This window comes from Tursiops truncatus, chromosome 8 (assembly GCF_011762595.2).
Source record: "Tursiops truncatus isolate mTurTru1 chromosome 8, mTurTru1.mat.Y, whole genome shotgun sequence".
Taxonomy (NCBI): domain Eukaryota; kingdom Metazoa; phylum Chordata; class Mammalia; order Artiodactyla; family Delphinidae; genus Tursiops; species Tursiops truncatus.
In genome coordinates, this window is record NC_047041.1 from 73365840 (window position 1) to 73389537 (window position 23698).

The 23698-nt window shown below is 38.7% G+C and overlaps 1 protein-coding gene across 2 annotated transcripts in view; it reads left to right on the forward strand.

Moving 5' to 3' along the window:
* Positions 1-23698, forward strand: part of NELL1 (neural EGFL like 1) — an 869596-nt gene that overhangs the window by 562031 nt on the left and 283867 nt on the right. The window lies entirely within an intron of this gene.

Sequence of the window (23698 nt, forward strand, 5' to 3'; positions counted from 1 at the left end):
TGACTTGAACACACAAATGCTGCATGGAGTGGACTTAACATCTGTACTGTGTAGTTAACAGAAGTGAAGTGCTGCTGATCTGGGTGTGAAGCTAGGTAGGAAACAAATCCCACTGGGTTGCCCTTCGTGGTAACAATTAAGTTTTGGAAGGTAGATCTGCTGTTGGATCTACTAATATCTATATTTTTTTCTTTCTTTCAAAGGCGATATAACTCTTCACTTTAGCCTCAGGAGGTCATAAGTAGCTTAAAGCCATCATCATGCTTGGACTGCTTGGTTAGCATGAAATACACAGCAGGTCTCAGCCTGACTCCCTGGGGTCGGATATATTCAGGTTATCAAACTGCCAGGGGTGTAAAAGTGCTCACTTCATTAGACTGTGGAGCCTGGAGTCGTGGTAGGTGTATGACTGCTCTCATCAGTGACTCCCTTTCCTGAAGCCTCTTGCTCTAGGCTGTGGGTGCCAACTTGGAGGGAAGGACCCGGGGTGTCAAAACAATGGCAATATAGTAGAATGACTAAGAGTATAAGAGTATCTGAGTTTGGGTTCCCCAGAGGCAGACTATAAGAAAAGGATCTGAACTCCTCGATTTTATTTGGGAGGCAAGCACAGGAAACACTGGTAAGGGAATCAGAGTCAGACAGGAAATGGGAGGTGGCCAGTGTTGGGTGCTTCACTTGAGAAGTGAGTTACAATTATGGGCAGCAGGAGCTCCATCCTTATGGGAACTTTGGATAACTGTGGCCCAGAGTTATCTCCCCCAGGGGCTGAGTCGTTGCTGATTGGCTGCTCCTGAGGAAAATGAATTTCCCAGCATTTGTCTATTGCTAGCCTCCCCTCAGGCTCAGCAATGCAGATGCTGGAAGGGGGACCTGGGCATGTATGTGAGGAAATGGTAAGGCCCAAGGAGATGTGCGGGTTTCCTGCTGCACACTGCTTACAAAATCAATGCTCAAAATTGATAGAAAAGAAAGTTGCCTTTAACCAGAATGCTGGCAATCTGGGAGATGGTGGACTCAACACCCCCCAGAAAACAACCTCCAAAGATTCTGCTTGGCCATGAAAACTTTTAAAAGGGAAACAGGGAAGTAACCTCGGTTAGTCATTGAGATGGGGTCAGAGTCGTCGCCATCAGAAGCTATAGTGGCCACCTGAAAGAGAGTCATTGTCAAAGTCAGTGTAGTGGCAGGAGAGGAACACCCACAACAGAGTCCATAACTGTATATCTCCCGCCAGAGATCCCTACTCTAGATGACAACTGCACCTCCCATCTAAGATGCATCCTTTTCTCCTTGTTTCTTCTCTCCAACCTTATCCTGGAAGGGGAAAAATAATTAGTTAGCCACCTAAGGAAGAAGGAAACCTGTAGGTGGGGAAAGAGAATGGACCATGTCCCTTTCTCCCACTGGAAGTGCCCAACCACAGTAGACCCCAGCAGTGATTAGAGGTTGAAACAGTCTGGAGTTTGGATTAATGTCTAGAGCTGGACAATTGTTCATAAGTCTTTCCATTATCTAAGAGGGAGGAAAAAAGTTATGGGACTTGATCAAGATTTCATCTAGGAGCAAAAAAAAATCCTTCCTCAGAGTCAGAGCTAAAGTGAAAGTTGTTTATTATATCATGTGGGTGGTGTTTGTTAAATCATGGTCTGGAAACAGACCTGGGTGGAATTTTTTTTTCTGTAGCTTGTTGGCAATGTGGTCTTGGTAAAGTTCCTTACTCACTATTCTCCAGAGAAACAGAATCAATAGGGAACATGTACACACACACATATAAACATATATATAGTTAGAAAGGTTATTATAAGGAATTGGCTCATATGGTTGTGGAGGTAGCCATGTCCAAAATCCCAGAGCCAGTGTCCCAGTTGGAGTCCAGAGACTGGAAGCTGCTGTAGAACCAGGAAAAGCCGAGGTACCAATTTGAAGGTCATCAGTCAGGAAGAACCAGTGTTTCAGTATGAAGGCTGTCAGGCAGGATAATTCTCTCTTGCTTGGGGAAGGGTCAGCCTTTGTTCTATTGAGGCATTCACCTGATTGGATGAGGTCCATCCTCATTATGGAGGTCAAAGTGCTTTACTCGTCTCCTGACTTAAAGGTTAATCTAATCCAAACACACCTTCACAGAAACACCAGAATAAGGTTTGACCAAATATCTGGGCACTCCGTGGTGCAGTCAGGTTGACACATAACATTAGCCCTAACATTCACGCTCTGTGAACCCATATGGTTCCCTCAAGGGTTGTGGAGAGATGAAATGAGAAAGGTGGAGAAGCACTGGCAGAGTCAGAAGCTCAGGAAATGGTGGCCATAATTGTTGTTAATGGGAGTATTCAGAGAAGCAGAAGTTTGATCCAAGCTTAGGAAAGAGAGAACTCAGAGGTGTAGTCACAGCAGTGTGGCCAGCAGTCAGGGGAGTAAGAAAAGAATGTCCCTGAGATAAGACAAATTTGAACCTTAAGTAAGTCTGGTCTTGGACAAAGAACCCCTTATGTTGTGCCTGTTGAAGCAGGGAAAAGGTGATTGATTTAACAACCTTAAACATTTTTTTAAATAAATTTATTTATCTATTTATTTATTTTTGGCTGCGTTGGGTCTTCGTTGCTGTGGGGGGCTTTCTCTAGTTGTGGTGAGGGGGGGCTACTGTTCGTTGCGGTGCGTGGACTTCTCATTACGGTGGCTTCTCTTGTTGCGGAGCACAGGCTCTAGGCGTGCAGGCTTCAGTAGTTGTGACTCGCGGGCTCTAGAGAGCAGGCTCAGTAGTTGTGGCACACAGGCTTTGTTGCTCTGCGGCATGTGGGATCTCCCCGGACCAGGGCTCGAACCCATGTCCCCTGCATTGGCAGGCGGATTCTTAACCACTGCGCCACCAGGGAAGCCCAACAACCTTAAACATTTATTGAGCATCTGTTATATTCCAAATATTGCATTAGTATTTGGAGATTTGAGAATGAATGAGATGTCATCTCTGCCCTTAAGGATGTTATAATCTGTGTGGGTAATCTTTTGATAACTTTACAAGTCTATTGGGTCTTAACAGAGGTATTATAAAGCATAGTGGGAGTGACTTTCTGTAATAGGGGGTCAGGGAAGGCTTTACCAACAGGTTTCTTTTTACATGAATTTCAAGGAACGGGTAGGAGTTTGCTAAATGAATATGAGGGGTAGACATTTCATGCAGAGAAATAGCATGAGCAAGTTCATGGTATTTTGGGGGAACAAAGTATAATATGTTGCTGCTGGGTCACAGGTTAGTTGAAAACAGAAGATGAAAAGAGTTCCAGGAAGGGTCCAATGGGTAGGCTGGGCCAGTAGCCAGGAAGTCTTGAAGGCTCCAGTAAGGAGTTTGGACTTTAATCTCCATAGAGCAAAAGAGTGTCATGGTCACACTGGTATTTTACAGAGGAAAGAAGAAAAAATAAAACAGCAGGGAGGAGTTTCTCTAGACCACTGTAGTTAAAAGACGATTATTTTTCTGTTTTCTCAGAAATGATTTCCAGGATTTAGCTGGCCTAGCTCTTGGGAACCCAGCTGATATCAATGAAGCAATTCACTCTGCTTAGCAGATTTGAAGTTAAGCTGAATTTGAATCGAGCTGTCCTGATCATACACTTTAGAGTGGAGTCCTATGTGGCCAATAAATTCTGAGATGCAATTTATGTACAATCAGAATTATCATCAAATCCTTTAAATCTCCTATAAAGTACAGCTCAGCATAGTTCCTCAGTTTAGCCAACAGATATTTATTGAGTGCCAAGATTTGTTCTAGATATTGTGTGTATAACAGGGAACCAAACAGATTAAGTCCCTGCAGCTGGGGAATTAAACAATACAAATGAACAAATAAATACATGTTTTCAGTTAGTGATATGTACCAAGAAGGAAAATAAAGCAGGATAAGAAGCTACAGAGTGAAGGATGGAGGGAGGCTGTTCTCTGATATAAACAGTAAACAGCCTTTCTGATAGGGTGATATCTGAGCAGAGCCTTGAACGAGTGAAGAGGTAAGCCAGGCAGGTATCTGGGAAGACTGTTGCACGCGGAGAGAATAGCTAGTGTGAAACCCCTGAGGCTGGAGATGCTGAAGGAACTGCAAGTAGACCTGGGCGGCTGGAGTAAGTGTTCAAGAACAATAGTAGCAGATGCACTGAGAGGACCTAAGGTCAGATCACCAGGGACTTGCAAGTCCTGGTAAGGTATGCACCGGATTTTATTCCGTGTATGCAGAGGAATCAGTAGAGTCTCTCTGAGCAGGGTAGTTTCGTGATGAGATTTATCTTTTGTAAAGGAGTACTCTGGCTATAAGGAATTAGGATTCCTTGTAGAAAAAGGATTACTCTTGCTTCTATAAGGAAGCAAAAGTGGAAGCAGGAAGACAAGATAGGATATTTCCATAGTTCATGTGCGAGATGAGGATGGACTACAGTTGTAGCTCTGGAGGTCTTCAGAGTGGTGGGATTGAAGCAATTGTTTGAATTTAGAACCAAAAGGATTTGTTGATGGACTGGGTGTGAGTATGAGATAATAAGGGGTCAAGAGGGATGATTCTGAGGCTTTCAGTGTGAGCCAAAAAAATGAGCTCTTTATTGAGATAGCCAAGATGGTGGGCAGAGCAGCTGGTGAACTTAGTGAGTCTAACACAACCATTTTTTTCCCCTGAAGAGTTAGAAGAGATTGAAGTTTATTAGTCAAGCACCAGATGAAGATAATGTGATCTGAAGCCACATTAAAGACAACCAAAAATAAATACTGTGTCTTTAAACATTAAAGTCATAGTCAGTAAAATACTAATGCTATTTAGAGGCATGCAGGAATAACAGAGACTGAGTCACACAACAACAGGTTCCCATCTCCCATCTCAGACTCTCTCGTTTTATGGCAGATACTCATCAAGTGAAGTGGAATGGCAGAAGGAATCACCCACAGTCTAAAATATCTCTCCCAGTGTTTCCTCCTTTCTCCCTCCCACCCTCCCTCATTTTCTCCCCCTTTTGCTGTCTGCGTACAGAACATTAAATATACAGATGTTACATCACTGTGAGTTGAACCTTTTTTCTTGATACACTGCCGTGATTGCATTCGATGTTGTAAATGAGGAACTAGGATTTCTCCAGATGAGATGAATGAAAGTAAAATGCTTTTATTAATTTTCAGATGCGCAAACTGACACTTCACTTATCTCTAGACACTTTATGTAGATTCAGAGCTGACATACAACCTTCCAAAATATTTTTATCGAACAGCACCCAAGTAGTCCATAGATATGAGAAAGCGTAACACTGCTACCTGTGACTGAATTGAATTTGAACAAACCTGGCACATTGTATATTTGTCTGAAAATAGTTACTTAGTTTTATCACATACTATTCTTTCTGACGCCCAGACCTTGATGAGCACCCTAGACAATGTCTCCCAGGTTTTTTTCCAGTGGACTATGGTATTATTGCATTCATTTCATGTAAGCTCATTGGGGACATGTTAACAAGGTACTAGACAAGTGATAGGTTTCTGTTCTGCTGGTAATTAGATTTGACAAGTATTGTAGGCTGCCTCAGAAGACAGATTACTGTCCATGAGGCTGCTTTAATCTCATGACAGTGCCTTCATAAGATGTCCCTTTGTCCAGCCAGAGGGATTCAGGATGAAGTGGCAGGCACCATGGATATTCAAACCTGACTCATTAGTAGCTTCGAGCATCCTCGTGTATTTCATTTTTAACATACCCTCTGGCAGTTTGGGACAAAAAGGATATAGAACGTTCACCTTCAGTTGACCACTTATGTATGTATGTTCTCATCCTTTGACATCCCATGCCAAACTGTAGCTCCGCGAAGAGAAGTATTTTAAGTTGCTGGAGACTTGTCTCTCTTCTAGCTGGTTAAGCCAGCAGACTAATACATGTACAGCGGATAGAGCCCTTATCTACGTGAGGGCAAATGATATTCTGTCTTGTTATTGAGGAGCCTCTCCCCTTTTCTTGTCATACTTTAGAGGAATGAATTTTAACACTCATATAGGTCCTAAGATATTAAAAAATTAGCCCATGCTCACAAAATATGAAGACAGATTTTAAAACCATTTCTTTTTGGTAAGAGGAGAATTATAAATGGAAGTTAATTCATTTTCCCCATAAGACATATTAATATTTTCTATCAATTTCTCAAATTGTTAAGTGGAGGAATGTTAAACTATTAAGTGCTGTAAATACTCTTTATGTGGATATAATATTACAGAACCTTCTCTACCTTTTCTAATAGACATACAATAAATGACTGTACTAAACAACTATATTGTTATCAAAGTGTTGCTTAATAAATCATTACTATTTAGAATGTTAGTTTGTTGGTTCTTAGAATTTCCTACATTATACTTTTGGGCCAATATGTGCAATTTGGAATCAAAATAAAATGAAATGGCATGTTTTAGTATTATTCTTTTATTATTTAGACTGATATAAATTACCCTCAAATATGGCATTCTCACTAATAATACTGATGATAGACATGCGTTGAGCTGGGCACTGTTCAAATTGCATGCATTTATTCCTCACGAAACTCTTTGAGGAAGATATCATTCTCATTTATACAAGAGGAAACTGTGGTAGAGAGATTTCGAAGCAGTTTTCCCAAGGTCAAATAGTTACAAGTAAAAGAGCCAGGATTAGAACCCAAGCAGTCTGTTGACTTTTAACCCTTATGCTTTGCTGCCTCAAAGGAACAATCTCTGCACACTGAAAATTAATTTGTATTTCTATCAAATTTATACATACATGTAGCTTAAAGAGCTAAACGGTTCTAGAAGGATTTATAAAAATGATTTATCCCCTGGAGGACTTTTCCCATTTCCTATCCTTAGAGGCAACCACTTTGAATGATTTTTACATTCTTTTTTTGGTGTTTTTGTCCATATCTCTAAATAGCACATGTCTTTGCTACTTCTTTATATTTCCAACTTTGGCATTTTTTATTGACTTTCCACCATATAAGGGGGATTTGGCTCTCTTCTGCACACCTCAGCATGCATCTTATTGTTAGACCAATATTCTGCATTTATGTTATCATGACCATGTGCGTGCTATTGGTAAATGAATTACTATCAGGTACCCTTGGTTTCCTTTCTTGCACAATTCTTGGTTCCCCTGTCGTTAGTAATCATTTAGTTTATTCGTCTTCTTGCTTAGTTTACTGTGGATTTATCATAATTTATTCCCAAACTCTCACCAGTTATATAAATGCCCTCAAAGACATTAACACTTTCATGTTCTTGAATAAATCTCCTCCAAAGGTCGACTGACTTATAGGCTCACGGCATAGCTCATCTCCTGGGAATTGCTCTTTATCAAAGGGGACCCCCTTTGCCTCCCTGGGGTGGTAGCCCCTGTTCCAATATACCAGGCATATTCTTTCCTGGTTTACTGCTCTGGCTTGATGGAGTACATTCTCCATTAATTATATGAGGAAGGGTACATGGGAGAAAAATTTTGAGACCTTCTCTGAAAAATGTCTTACTTTTATTAAATGCATGAATACTTAAAAACTTGCTTAGGAAACTGTCTGGCATATAGTAAGCAAAAGATACGTGTCTAGTAGATAATTTTACCTTCATCCTTGACTGACAATTTAAAAAGACTTTATATTTTAGGTTGTAAATAATTTTCCTTTCTGAGAATTTTGAAGGCATTCTTACATTGTCTTCTAGGCTCCAGTATGGAATTTGAGAAGTCCAATGTCTTTCTGACATTTTAGTCTTTGTTTTTTGTAATTGGCAGTTTTAAATTTCCTGATGATATGGGATAGTTTTCCTTCACTTTGTTGGGCACGCAATGGACCTTTTCAATCTAGATATTCATAATTTTTTTTTTGGTTTTGTTTTGTTTTTCACACACACACACACACACACACACTGTATTTTATTTTTTACAAGAGTTAAATAAACTGACACCAAGCATTGTAAATGGATGACCACAACAAAAGCAACAATGATTGCAATTACCAAACACGAAACACACTCATACTATGTCATAATATTGACATTCAGTCCAGGAATCCTCCACTGTAACAGCTCCTTTACTTTGCAGTGAAAATTAATTTGTATATTTTTTGCCTCTGAGCCCTTGTGGGATTTTTTTTTTTTTTTAATTCAAACAGAAAGTCACAAAAATTATAATCATCCTCATCAGTTCACTCAGTCCCATGTAATTAATTTTGTTTTTCATCTTGATCTTTTGTTAGCACTTTTATGAATTCATCAGTTTTCCATTAGAGTTCTGAAAATGCTTATTCATTCAGTTCAGCAGTATAGTCAGTTACCAGAAACCTGTACTTGTCAGTCTTTTCCATGAATTCCTTGAAGATGAAACCCTTTTATAGGAACATGTTTGCAAAAGCATCAGAGTACACCCAGAACTGTCTGTAAATGACAAAAGACTTAAAAATGACCATGGTTAAAGATTTGATGCAAGTTCATAATAATACAATTGATAAGGAAATTTAGTTATTTCTGAGATATACATTTTAAAGTAATAACTAGAATTATGACTTATTATAACAGAACATATAAGATTTTTAGAAATTTCATGTCATGCCTGAAAATTTATATTAACATATTTTCGTACAAATAACCCAAAGAAAGTTTAGTATTAGTTGTTTTCTGTTTGTTTGTTTTTTTATTCTGCAGGTTCTTGATAGTCATCAATTTTATACACATCAGTGTATACAGGTCAATCCCAATCGCCCAGTTCAGCACACCACCATCCCCACCCCACCACGATTTTCTCCCCTTGCTGTCCATACGTTTGTTCTCTACATCTGTGTCTCAACTTCTGCCGTGTAAACCGGTTATTCTGTACCATTTTTCTAGGTTCCACATACATGTGTTAATATACAATATTTGTTTTTCTCTTACTGACTTACTTCACTCTGTATGACAGTCTCTAGGACCATCCACGTCTCAACAAATGACTCAATTTTGTTCCTTTTTATGGCTGAGTAATATTCCATTGTATATATGTACCACATCTTCTTTATCCATTCATCTGTCGATGGGCATTTAGGTTGCTTCTGTGACCTGGCTATTGTAAATAGTGCTGCAGTGAACATTGGGGTGCATGTGTCTTTTTGAATTATGGTTTTCTCTGGGTATATGCCCAGTAGTGGGATTGCTGGATCATATGGTAATTCTATTTTTAGTATTTTTTTTTTTTGCGGTATGCGGGCCTCTCACTGTTGTGGCCTCTCCCATTGCGGGGCACAGGCTATGGACGTGCAGGCTCAGCGGCCATGGCTCATGGGCCCAGCTGCTCCGCGGCATGTGGGATCTTTCCGGACCGGGGCACGAACCCGTGTCCCCTTCATCAGCAGGTGGACTCTCAACCACTGCACCACCAGGGAAGCCCTATTTTTAGTTTTTTAAGGAACCTTCATACTGTTCTCCATAGTGGCTGTATCAATTTACGTTCCTAAAAACAGTGCAAGAGGGTTTCCTTTTCTCCACACCCTCTCCAGCATTTGTTGTGATTTTCTGATGATGCCCATTCTAACTGGTGTGACGTGATACGTCATTGTGGTTTTGATTTGCATTTCTCTAATAATTACTGATGTTGAGCAGCTTTTCATGTGCTTCTTGGCCATCTGTATGTCTTCTTTGGAGAAATGTCTATTTAGGTCTTCTGCCCATTTTTGGATTGGGTTGTTTCTTTAATATTGAGCTGCATGAGCTGTTTATATATTTTGGAGATTAATCCTTTGTCTGTTGATTCATTTGCAAATATTTTCTCCCATTCTGAGGGTTGTCTTTTCGTCTTGTTTATGGTTTCCTTTGGTGTGCAAAAGCTTTGAAGTTTCACTAGGTCCCATTTGTTTATTTTTGTTTTTATTTCCATTACTCTAGGAGGTGGATCAAAAAAGATCTCACTGTGATTTATGTCATACAGTGTTCTTCCTATGTTTTCCTCTAAGACTTTTATAGTGTCTGGTCTTACATTTAGGTCTCATATCCATTTTGAGTTTATTTTTGTGTATGGTGTTAGGGAGTGTTCTAAGTTCATTCTTTTACATGTAGCTGTCCAGTTTTCCCAGCACCACTTATTGAAGAGACTGTCTTTTCTCCATTGTATATCTTTGCCTCCTTTGTCATAGATTACTTGACCATAGTGTGTGGGTTTATCTCTGGGCTTTCTATCTTGTTCCAATGATCTATGTTTCTGTTTTTGTGCCAGTACCATATTGTCTTGATTACTGTAGCTTTGTAGTATAGTCTGAAGTCAGGGAGTCTGATTCCTCCAGCTCCGTTTTTTTTTCCTCAAGACTGCTTTGGCTATTCGGGGTCTTTTGTGTCTCCATACAAATTTTAAGATGATTTGTACTAGTTCCATAAAAAGTAATTTGATAGGGATTGCATTGAATCTGTAGACTGCTTTGAGTAGTAAAGTCATTTTCACAATATCGATTTTTCCAATCCAAGAATATGGTATATCTCTCCATCTCTTGGTATGATCTTTAATTTCTTTCATCAGTATCATAGTTTTCTGCATACGGGTCTTTTGTTTCCCTAGGTAGGTTTATTCCTAGGTACTTTATTCTTTTTGTTGCAGTGGCAAGTGGTAGTGTTTCCATAATTTCTTTTTCAGAATTTTCATCATTGGTGTATAGGAATGCAAGAGATTTCTGTGCATTAATTTTGTATCCTGCAACGTTACCAAATTCATTGATTAGCTCTAGTAGTTTTCTGGTGGCATTTTTAAGATTCTCTATGTTTGGTATCATGTCATCAGCAAACAGTGACAGTTTTACTTCTTCTTATCCAGTTTGTATTCCTTTTATTTCTTTTTCTTCTCTGATTGCTGTGGCTAGGACTTCGAAAACTATGCTGAATAATAGTGGTGAGGGTGGACATCCTTGTCTCTTCCTGATCTTGGAGGAAATGCTTTCAGTTTTTCACCATTGAGAATGATGTTTGCTGTCGGTTTGTCATATCTGGCCTTTATACACTGAGTTTGGTTCCCTCTGTGCCCACTTTCTGGAGAGTTTTTGTCATAAATAGGTGTTGAATTTTGTCAAAAACTTTTTCTGCATCTATTGAGATGATCGTATATTTTTTTTAAATTTATTTATTTATTTTTATTTATGGCTGTGTTGGGTCTTCGTTTCTGTGCGAGGGCTTTCTCTAGTTGTGGCAAGCGGGGGCCACTCTTCATCGCGGTGCATGGGCCTCTCACTATTGCGGCCTCTCTTGTTGTGGAGCACAGGCTCCAGACGCGCAGGCTCAGTAATTGTGGCTCATGGGCCCATTTGCTCTGTGGCATGTGGGATCTTCCCAGACCAGGGCTCGAACCCGTGTCCCCTGCATTGGCAGGCAGATTCTCAACCACTGTGCCACCAGGGAAGCCCCGATCATATGGTTTTTATTCTTCAATTTGTTAATATGGTGCATCACATTGATTGATTTGCACATATTGAAGAATCCTTGCATCCCTGGGATAAATCCCACTTGATCATGGTGTATGATCCTTTTAATGTGTTGTTGGATTCTGTTTGCTAGTATTTTGTTGAGGATTTTTGCATCTATATTCATCAGTGATATTGGTCTGTAATTTTCTTTTTCTGTAGTCTCTTTGTCTGGTTTTGGTATCAGGGTGATGGTGGCCTCATAGAATGAGTTTGGGAGTGTTCCTTCCTCTGTAGTTTTTTGGAAGAGTTTGAGAAGGATGGGTGTTAGCTCTTCTCTAAATGTGTGATAGAATTCACTTGTAAAACTATCTGGTCCTGGACCTTTGTTTGCTGGAAGATTTTTAATCACAGTTTCAATTTCATTACTTGTAATTGCTCTGTTCATATCTTCTGTTTCTTCCTGGTTCAGTCTTGGAAGGTTATACCTTTCTAAGAATTTGTCCATTTCTTCCAGGTTGTCCATTTTATTGGCACAGAGTTGCTTGTAGTAGTCTCTTAGGATGTGCAGTGCCTGTTGTAACTTCTCCTTTTTCATTTCTAATCTTATTGATTTGAGTCCTCTCCCTCTTTTTCTTGATGAGTCTGGCTAATGGTTTCTCAATTTTGTTTATCTTCTCAAAGATCCATCTTTTAGTTTTATTGATCTTTGCTATTGTTTTCTTTGTTTCTATTTCTTTTATTTCTGCTCTGATATTTATGATTTCTTTCCTTCTGCCAACTTTGGGTTTTGTTTGTTCTTCTTCCTCTAGTTCCTTTAGGTGTAACGTTAGATTGTTTAGTTGAGATTTTTCTTGTTTCTTGAGGTAGGCTTGTATAGCTATAAACTTCCCTCTTAGAACTGCTTTTGCTGCATCCCACAGGTTTTAGATCATCGTGTTTTCATTGTCATTTGTCTCTAGGCATTTTTTGATTTCCTCTTGGATTTCTTCAGTGATCTCTTGGTTATTTAGTAACATATTGTTTAGCCTCCATGTGTTTGTGTTTTTTACGTATTTTTACCGTAATTCATTCCTAATCTCATAGCGTTGTGGTCAGAAAAGATGCTTGATATGATTTCAATTTTCTTAAATTTACTGAGGCTTAATTTGTGACCCAAGATGTGATCTGTCCTGGAGAATGTTCCATGCGCACTTGAGAAGAAAGTGTAATCTGCTGTTTTTGGATGCAGTGTCCTATAAATATCAATTAAATCTATCTGGTCTATTGTGTCATTTAAAGCTTCTGTTTCGTTATTTATTTTCATTTTGAATGATCTGTCCATTGGTGTAAGTGAGGTGTTAAAGTCCCCTAGTATTATTGTGTTACTGTCGATTTCCTCTTTTATAGCTGTTAGCAGTTGCCTTATGTATTGAGGTGCTCCTATGTTGGGTACATATATATTTATAATTGTTATATTCTTCTTGGATTGATCCCTTGATCATTATGTAGTGCCCTTCCTTGTCTCCTGTAACATTCTTTATTTTAAAGTCTATTTTATCTGATATGAGTATCAGAAATGTTCTCTTAATGGAGTCCCTATATCCTCCTCATTGCTTCTGTCTACTGATTTGCTTTGGCTTCTGTCTTTTATGTCAGAAGCTTTTCCACATGTTTGAACCTGGCTCTTCACTCACTTAACATATGGATAATAACACATGAACTGAAAGTTCTGTGCAAATGGAGATGTGATGGTTGACAGTGAAATTCAGTATAGGATGGTCTGGTCCATTCTCTTGAGAATCAGTTGATTGTCAGTATCTTTAAATATTTTATTTTTAGTTGTTGGTTTTCTTAGAAACTGCTCTTCAAAACTCCTATCCAGGGAATCTAAGTCCACCTGTCAGCACTCTGTTTGTATGAACTTTCACTTATTTCCCCTCAATTCAGCATGGAACTTGCATTTAGTTGTGCATAGTGTTCCCCAGAGCAGAGCGTAAATGTCCGTTCTTCTGCTAGGTTGGTGGCTGGGGGCAGTCATGTAACTGAGCAGAATAAGGAAGATGATCTGGGTGTTTGTTTATTAAAGAGACTTTCCACGCACCTTTACCTGCCACTCTCAGGGGTATCTGTTGTTGCCAGTTCCTGAGGCTTTGGGGTTCCGTGTTGCAAAACAAATGGTTTCTTGGCTTTTCTCTCTGAGTGTTTAGGATTCAGCTTTATCACATCTGAAAAGTCAGTCATCACTCCTTCATCTGCTTTCCAGTTTACAAAATTGTCTTGTCTTCTCTGTCATTCTCATTGCCCTTGTAGTTTTACAATTCAAAAACAAAAAATAAAAATTGAAATAGAAACGTAGTGGGATTTCAGGAAGGAGCAGATGCAAGTACATGCATTTAAGCATCTTTACTTGGAAATTTCTTTGTGGATATTTTTAGTTTTGCATAATCATCAGTTTATCTGTTAGATGCCTGAATGTCCACCATGGTGATTTGGTTTTTGTGTGAGAGTCTTTCTTCCCTTCTCAGGGATACGAGTGGGTGGGGGAAGGTTGCACATGGAGACATGGAGAAGCACAGGAGAGAAAAAGCAGCATGATGCAGGGGAAAGAGCACAAGCTTAGGGGGAAGAGACTTGAGTTTGAATCTTCTGCTAACTTAATAAGAGTTGCTTATCCTCTTGGCATATCACTATGTTTATTTATATATAAAATGAAAATAAAACACCTATCTCCTAGTTGCATTTTGCAGATGGAGATAAAGTGCTACCAAACACACAGCCTTGGATATGGTGCCCAGTAGAGGCCGTTGTCCATCTTGAATGAAGGGAGAACATTTGCAGGCCAGGGATGGGGAGAATGGAGGGAATCCTTTGGAGAAGGTTTTTTAGTGTAATCACACCTACTTTGTAATGTTGACAGGGGATAAACCAGCTGGCTAAAATAGCTGGCTTCAGAAAGTCCCCTCTAATTTCCAGATTCTGTAGTTATTATAATAACCTGATTGCAAAACTTGGGTCACTGGGTCATGCTGGGTTAACAAGTATGAAGTGTGCTTTATAGGGACTATGATTTCAGGCTAATTGGGAATTTTTAAGAAAACCCACAGTGTGTGTTTACCTCAGCTTGTGTCAGCAGTTGTGGAATGTGTGTGTGTGTATGTTTTGAACTAAAAACTGAGATAGGTGTAACAGAGAGGACTTTGTTAACTCATGCATCTAGTCGTTATTAACACAAAGAGATTCTCTTGCCAGACCCTGGTTCAAAGGGAAACCTCTGAAATACAGAGCCTTCAAGAACAATATAATGATTATACTCGTGAATCGTTCTTGGAAGACAACAATCCTCCCAGACCAGCAGAGAGAATTGAATGGCATAGTTAATGCCCTAGGTAATAGCAAAAGTGTTTAATAGAGTTGTTCATGTGGCTGTAAAGTTGAGTTAGAAGGGAAGATAAAAAGCTGTTTCCAATTAACCTGTAATCTTGAGTCTTCACCTGTCTTTCCAGAAAGGCCAAAGTTGCTGCTTAAGCGTCAGTTTTATGACTTGACTCTAAACTTTACTGTTTCATTCAAAAGCCAACCTGCTTCTCACCCCAGAAAAGAATAATGTGACTCCCCACTCCTACCTCAATATCCTTTTGGCAGGGTGGGAGTTTTTCCTTTACTAAATGAAAACTGTATCTGAAAAGCTCTTCTTAGTGTAAGAATAAGTGTAGCTCTTCCTCAAACAAGGACTTCTACAGCCAATTCAGTATTGTACAATATGTATCCCCTTTTGGAAAACAAGGAGGACATCTCTGGATTACTTTTTTTTTTTTTTTTTTTTTTTTGTGGTACGCGGGCCTCTCACTGCTGTGGCCTCTCCCGTTGCGGAGCACAGGCTCCAGACGCGCAGGCTCAGCAGCCATGGCTCACGGGCCCAGCCGCTCTGCGGCATGTGGGATCTTCCCAGACCGGGGCACGAACCCGTGTCCCCTGCATCGGCAGGCAGACTCTCAACCACTGCGCCACCAGGGAAGCCCTGGATTACTTTAAATCTGGCTCTCCACAGTCCTCTGTGAGAACTATGCATCTGTCAGCTCTTCAGTGGTTATTGAATAGCGATGGAATGACAGGTGAGAAATTGCATTAATTGTGCAACAGAGAAAATGGAGCAAATTATGTCTCTGTGCATTGATCTTTTTTAGAAAATTATTGATAAAACAATGTTCATAATCAGTTGGTTCTATAGGACAACATGAAATGGATATTAAGAGTTTTCTAAAGAGTGTATGTGCAGATAGATGGGAGTGTATGTGTATTTTAAAATTCTGCTTTCATTAAGGCAAAGCTTTGATATAAATGGTCTTGTGCCTTGAAAATTTACTGTCTCTTTTTTTAAGTGCATGTTTTCCTTTTTAAAGGGGTATCTTTCAAAACCTTTTATTTTGATTTCAAAAATCCTGAGTGTTTCTCTCCTGCCTTCAAGGTCTCATAAATTTCTTAGATTTGCCATTCAGGGTTCTCCACCCTCTGACCCCAGTGTACTTTCTCCATTTGTCTACCACTGTTTTCCTACATAAACCTTTCCTTTCAGGTGAATGGCAATGTTTAGTGTACCCTACAGACCTTTCAATTTTGCCTCCATCTCAGAAATCCTCTCCTTCCCTCTGTACTTATCTGCTGCTAGCCCGTCTTTCAGATGTGTCTGAAACACTTTCCTTCACCATCCCTACCCATGTACATGGTCAATCCATCCTGTGCATTTCCACTTCCCAGCTGGGTCACTCACGAATCATTTACCATCCACTGCCAGTTTGTATTCCACCTATATTCATTCCATTTAACTCTGCCTAGAATGCAAGCTCCTTGAAGGCAACAGGTTTTATATTTGTTACATAGCATTTCTCTCTTCTGACATTAAAAGATCCACTTATGTGTTTGTTTCTTGCTTGTTTATATATTTATCTATCTCTGTATCCATTTATCTGTCCATCTATCATTCATGTATTTTTTGCTGTCTACTCCCACTAGAATATAAGTTCCAAAAGAAGTTATGAAAATTACAAAGGTTACAGAGGTTATATGTGGCAGACAGTTTGGCTTTTGAGCCAGTGCTCACAATCACTAACCTATACAGCCTCATGGTTGTGGTCAGTGACCCCATCATTCTTCTAATTTTACTTAACCTCTCAGAGGATGTTGATACTGCTGACAATTCATTCCTTGAGTGTTACACTTCTCTTGGCTTCTATGACATCCTTTTCTCTCTGTTCTCCTCCCGCCTCCCAGATCACTTCATCTCTATTCCTCTCATGGTTCGAAGACTGATGGTCCCCAGTTTTGTCTTCATAATTTTTCTGTGCTTTGTCTACAGTCATCTTTCTAGCCTAGTACTTCTTTTTTTTTTTTTTTTTTTTTTTTTTGTGGTACACGGGCCTCTCACTGTTGTGGCCTCTCCCGTTGCGGAGCACAGGCTCTGGATGCGCAGGCTCAGCGGCCATGGCTCATGGGCCCAGCTGCTCTGCGGCATGTGGGATCTTCCCGGACCGGGGCACGAACCCGTGTCCTCCTCATCGGCAGGCGGACTCTCAACCACTGCGCCACCAGGGAAGCCCTCGCCTAGTACTTCTTGACCTTAGTGACATGTGACACATTACAGTGTCACAGTCAGTTATGACATATGTCAAAACCACTCACTTATTCATAAGTATTGAGTTACAAGCTCCTGTGAATGATTTACATTTTTAATAATTAGACTCACCTCAGAGTTACCATTATAAGGATGTCGTATTCACTCATTTGCATTTCAGTGGTGTGGGCTTGTTGGTGTGGGGAAAAGTGGAACCAGAGTTAGCTGGAAGTGAATTGCTCATAATTCGTAGCCTATTTTCTGTTTGCGGAAAATACCCAGGAACTGTGGTTATTGATGTGGCATTGATAGAGCAATTTTGAAATACTATAATTGTAAACTGTGGATTTATACTTGTATTTGTTTCCTTGATTTTACCCATGGATACTTTTTGAAAAAGGGAGAGAGATGAAGAAAGCATGCATCTTTATCTGCATAGCACAGAAATGAGAAGGAGGCTCTAGTTACAGTTTCCCAGTCACAGGTAGTGTGATTATCCAAAGGACATGTGCAGTAATACCATTTATATTAACATCATGAATAAACATAAATATTATGTGCTATACTTTTTAACCATAAAATATGAATTATTTTTCTTTGTTAGTACATGCTTACTTTTTAAATATTAACTGTAGAGGTCTGAATTTGGTCTTTAAAATATAATTTTATGTAACTTTTATATTAGATTATCCATATATATATTTTTCCCTCAAAAAGAAGTCATGTTTGAGATCGGTAAATAGATGGCTTTACTAATCATTTGCAGGTAAAATGCTTTTGTAAATATGATCTATAAAAACAGTTTGGGAATTCCGTGGTTTATTTGGCCAACTACTTTTGTTCATACGTGTGTGTGTGTGTTTGGTTTTCATTACAATCTGAGTATACTCCTGGGAACATGTCTCATATGAATGCCATTCATCATCTGTCATGGCAGAAGCAACGTTGAAAACCTCTGCTTGAGGCTATTTCATATACTTTTGTGTGGTTAACTTTCTCCCATAAGTTGATGACTCCTGAATTTCTGTCATCACCCACAATCCTTTCTCTGGGGCTGCAGACTTATTTATTAAGCCACCCACCAGGCATCTTTATGTGGATGTCTTACAGCTCCCCAAACACGTCATGTCTGAAACTGAACTCGTTTTCTATTCTATTTCCCCAACCCAACTGCTCTTTTTTCAGTGTTGTACATCATTTTCATCGATTATATTATCAGTCACCCAGTTCATTAAGAACATTAAGAATAATATTCCATGTCTCCCAGGTCAATAGCCTAGTCCTGTTTATCTCCTAAATATCTCTGAAATTATTTCTCTCCTTCCTCACTGCCTTCATCTTAGTACAACTGCTCATCATTTCCTGTTGGAACCATTTCATAGCCCAGTGGTTCTCAAATTTCAGCATGCGTCAGAAGCATTAAAACACAGATTGTTGGGTTCCCAACTGCAGACTTCCAGGTTCAGTATGTCTAGGGATAGTTACAAGAGATTACGTTTCTTAGCAGTTCAGGGTGATCCTGATTCTGCTGGTTTGGGGATCACTTTTTGAGAACCACAGTGATTGCCTGTTAATTGGCCTCCTTGCCACCAGAATAGTCACCTTATTATTTATTCTGCAAATTGCTTCCCAGAGGATCATTTTTTAAATGCAACTTGTATTATATCTCTCCCTTACTTAAACCCATTTACTGTCTTAACGTCGCACTTAAAATAGACTTAGTTTAACTCTTAACACTCAAATATGTGAAACCATGGCACTCCTATTGTTCTTATATCTGCATGTTGGAATATACATATCATAATTTTGTCCCATTGAGGCTAAGAACTTTTTCTAATATCTGGGGATGTTTATAGGTCAATCTGGCTATTAAAATCTCAATCAGTATCCAGTTTATACTCCCAGTCGCAGGGCTTCCTTCCTTCTTTATCCATACCTTTAAAAGCTTTATGTCCTTTCCAGGGTTAGGAAGAAGATTGGGGTGTATGTAAGGGCGGCCCATTGGTTGAAACAAAATTGTGTAGTTGGGTCTGTTTATTTTTCTGCCAGCATTCTCTCCTGGTATTATCATCTGCTCTAGCCTCAGGCACTGGTGGTGGACAGCTGTTATCCATATTACGTGCCATATTAAGTGACAAGCAGGTACCCAGCTGGCTCCTACTTTATAGCCATTTTATATCAGTTTTTAGAAAGGAGCAGTACTGCTTCTTTCCTTTATTCCCAGCAGCCTCTAAGTACACCACATGATGGCCCCGAGTTGCCCGGACCTTGTGAGGATGTAAATACAGGCCCTTGCTACTCAAAGTGTGATAAGAGGCCAGTAGAATCTGTATGACTAGGGAGCAACTTGAAAATGAAGGCTCTGCTCCCCTCCCTCACTAGAACTACTGAATTAGTGCCTGCATTTCAATGAGATCCTAGGGTGATCAAGTATGAGAAACTGGCCTAGGCCTCTAGGACCCCTAGAAATAGTCACCTCACCTGTTGCAATTCTCTGTTCCTTCACAATATATGAATTTGTAGAGTCTGTGTTAGCCAGTTTCTTCATCTGTGAAATGGGAACTATAATGCCTACCTTGGCAGATTATGATGTATATAAAATATTCAGCACAGTACCTTAGATGTGGCAAGTGTTACATAGTGGTAGCCACTATTAAGTCTGCATCTTCATCTTCTTGAATTTTGACAGCCTTTGGAAGTCTTCGTAAATAAGTCACCAACCTCCCCAAACAACCGCTAACCTACATCAGGGGTGGTGGTGCCCGAAAGTTAAGTGAGAATGGGATTGTGGCTGGTTTAAAATTTGCCAATAAATATACTTGTACATTTATTTGCCAATAAATATACTTGTATATTTATTGGCTATACTGGTATAGCTTTGGGAATCTAAGAGTTTGCCTGCCTTCCACGGTTGAGTGGTTGATTTCTAGAAATACCAGATGTTAATGCTTGTAGCTCTGATCTGGGAGGATATATTAAAAGACACTCCATAACATAGTGAGAAGGGAAACACAAATCAGAAACATAGTGAGATACTACCACCAAAATCTATTTGAATGGCTAAAATAGAAGTACGATAATACCAAGTGTTGATGAAGATGTGAAGCTGTAATTCTCTTACATTGGTAGGGATATAAATGGTATAACCATTTTGGGGAAGTGTTTAGCAGTTTCTTAAAAAGTTAACAACAATAAAAGGAACGAACTCCAGCAGGCAGAAAATCAGTAAAGACATAGTTGAACTCAACAATGTCATCGTAAACTGGGTATAATTGACATTTGTAGATTCCTTTACCCAACAACAGCAGAATACACAGTCTTCTCAAGTTCACATAGAACACTCACCAAGACCACATTCTGGGCCATAGAACACACCTTAACAAATCCAAAAAAATTGAAATCGTACAATGTCTGTACTCAGACCACAATGAAATTAAATTAGAAACCAGTAATAGAAAGATAGCTGAAAAAATCCCCAATTAAATGTGGAGATTAAACAACACATTTCTAAATAACATATGGGTCAAAGAAGAAATCACAAAAGAAATTTTAAAAATATTTTGAACAAAATGAAAATGAAAACACAACAAAATTCATGGGATGTGGTGGAAACAGTGCTTAGGGGGAGATACATAGTAATAAATGCATATAGTGGAAAGGAAGAAAGATTTTAAGTCAATAATCTAAGCTTTCACCCTTGGAAACTAGAAAAAGAAGAGCAAATTAAATCCAAAGTAAGCAGAGGAAAAGAAATATTAAGAATTTGAGCAGAAATCAATGAAATTGAAAAGAAAAAAAATCAATAGAGAAAAATCAATGAAACCAAAAGCTGATTCTCTGAAAACTTCAGTAAAATTGATAAGCCTCTAGTCAAGCTAACAAAAAGAAAAAGAAAAAAAAGGACATAAATTACTACTATCTGAAAAGAGGGACATCACTATAGATCCTATGGGCATTAAAAAGATAATAAAAGAATACTATGAACAACTTTTCACTCACAAATTTGATAACCTAGGTGAAATGGACCAATTCCTTGCCAAAATTCACATAAGAAGAAACAGACAATCTGAAGAGGCCTATATATATTTTTAAAACTGATTCAACAATTAATAACCTTCCAAAATGGAAATCCCCAGGACCATTTGTGTTCACTGGTGAATTCTACCACACTCTTGAGGAAGAAATTATACCAGTTCCCTATAATATATTTCAGAAGACACAAGGAAAAGGAATACTTTATAACATAGTCTATGAAACCAACATTACCCTGGTAACAAAAGCAGACAAAGGCATTACAGAAAAAGAGAACTACAGACCCGTATCTCTCATGAACATAGGTACAAAACTTCTTAACAAAATATTAGCAGATTGAATCCAACAATGTATAAAAAGACTTATACACCATAATCAAGTGATATTTATCCCAGTTATGCAGGGCTGTTTCAACATTCAAAAATCAGTTAATGTAATCCGTCACTTCAACAGGCTAAACAAGAAAAATCACATGATCCTATCAATAGAGGCAGAAAAACATTTGACAAAATTCAACACCCATTCATTATACAAAGCTCTCGGTAAACTAGAAGTAGAGGAAAAACTGCATCAACTTGATAAAGAATACCTACAAATAATCTACAACTAACATCATACTTCATGATGAGAAACACGAAGCTCTTCCAGTAATATCAGGTACAAGGCAAGGATGTCCCCTTTTACCCCTCCTTTGCAGTGTTACCCTGGAATTTCTAGCAAATACTATAGGACAAGAAAAGGAAATAAAAAGTATACAGATTGAAAAGGAAGAAATAAAACTGTCTTCATTTTCAGATGACAATATCATCAATGTAGAAACCCTGAAAGAATCAACAGAAAAACCTCCTGGAACTAATAAGTGATTACAGCAAGATTGCAGGTTACTAGGTTAATATACAAAAGTCAATTGCTTTCTGACACACCAGTTTTCAATTAAAAACACAGTATCATTTACATTAACATTTCCAAAATGAAATACTTAGGTATAAACGTTAACAACATATATATAAGATCTATATGAGGAAAACTATGAAACTCTGATGAGTGAAATTAAAGAAGTACTAAATAAATTGAGAGACATTCCATATTGATGGATGGGAAAACTTAATATTGTTAAGTTTCCAAGATATCAACTCTTTCCAAGATTCGATGCAAACGTAATCAAAATACCAGAAAGTTATTTTGTAGATATTGATAAACTGATTCCAAAGCTTGTATGTAGAAGCCAAAGACCCAGAATAGCCAACACAACATTCAAGGAGAAGAACAAAGCTGGAGGACTGACAGTGTTTGACTTCAAGACTTACTGTGAAGCTACACTAATCAAGACACTGTGATGTTGGCAAAAGAACAGATGAAAAAACCAGTGGAAGATAATAGCCCAGAAACAGACCCATGTAAATAGTTAATTGATCTTTGGCAAAGGAGCAAATGCAGCACAATGGAATAAAGAGAGTCTTTTCAACAAATAGTGTTGGAAAAACTGGACATCAACATATACAAAAAAATTAATCTAGGCACAGGCCTCAAACACTTCACCAAAATTAACTTAAAATGGACCATAGACTTCTATGTACGATGAAACACTACAAAACTTCTAGGAGAAAATCTGTTATAGATGACCTTGGGTATGGTGATGACATTTTAGATACAACACCAAAGACTGGATCGATGAAAGTAATAATAAACTAGACTTCACCAAAATTAAAATCTTCTGCTCTGCAAAAAGACTTTGTCAAGAGAATGAGAAGACAAGCCACAGATTGGGAGAAATTATTTTTAAAAGGCACATCTGATAAAGAACTGTTATCTAAAGTACAAAGAACCCTGAAAACTCAACAGTAAGAAAATAAATAACTTGATTTTAAAAATTGGCAAAAACCTTAACAGATATCTCATCAAAGAAGATATACAGATGGCAAATAAGCATATGAAAAGATGTTACACATCATATGTCATCAGAGAAATGAAAATTAAAACAACGAGATACCACTACAAACCTATTAGAATGGCCAAAATCTGGAACACTGACAGCACCGATGCTGGCAAGGATATGGAACAGCAGGAACTCTCATTCATTGCTGGTGGGAATGCAAAATGGTACAGCCACTTTGGAAGACAGTTTAGCAGTTTCTGACAAAACTGAGCATACTTTTACCATACGATTCAGCAACTCTGCTCCTTGCCATTCACCCTCATGACCTGAAAACATATGTCCACACAAAATTTGCACATGGATGTTTATAGTAGCTTTGTTCATCATTCACAAAACTTAGGAACAACCAAGACGTGCTTCAGTAGGTGAACAGATAAACTGTGGTACATCTAGACAATGGAATTTTATTCAGTGCAAAAAAAAAATGCATTACAGAGCCACGAAAAAACATGGAGGAAATTCTAATGCATATTACTAAGTCAAAGAAGCCAATCTGAAAAGGCTACAGAGTGTATGATTCCAATTATACAACATTCTGGGAAATGCACAACTCTGGAGACTCTCAGGAGATAGGTGGTTACCAGTGGTTGCAGAGAGGGAGACATGAAGAGACAAAGCAGAGAGGATTTTTAGGGCTATGCAACTACTCTATATGAATCTACTAGATGATATATGTCATACATTTCTCTAAACTCAGAATTTGCAACATGAAGAGTGAACCCTAATTTAAACAATGGATTTTAGGTGATAATGAGG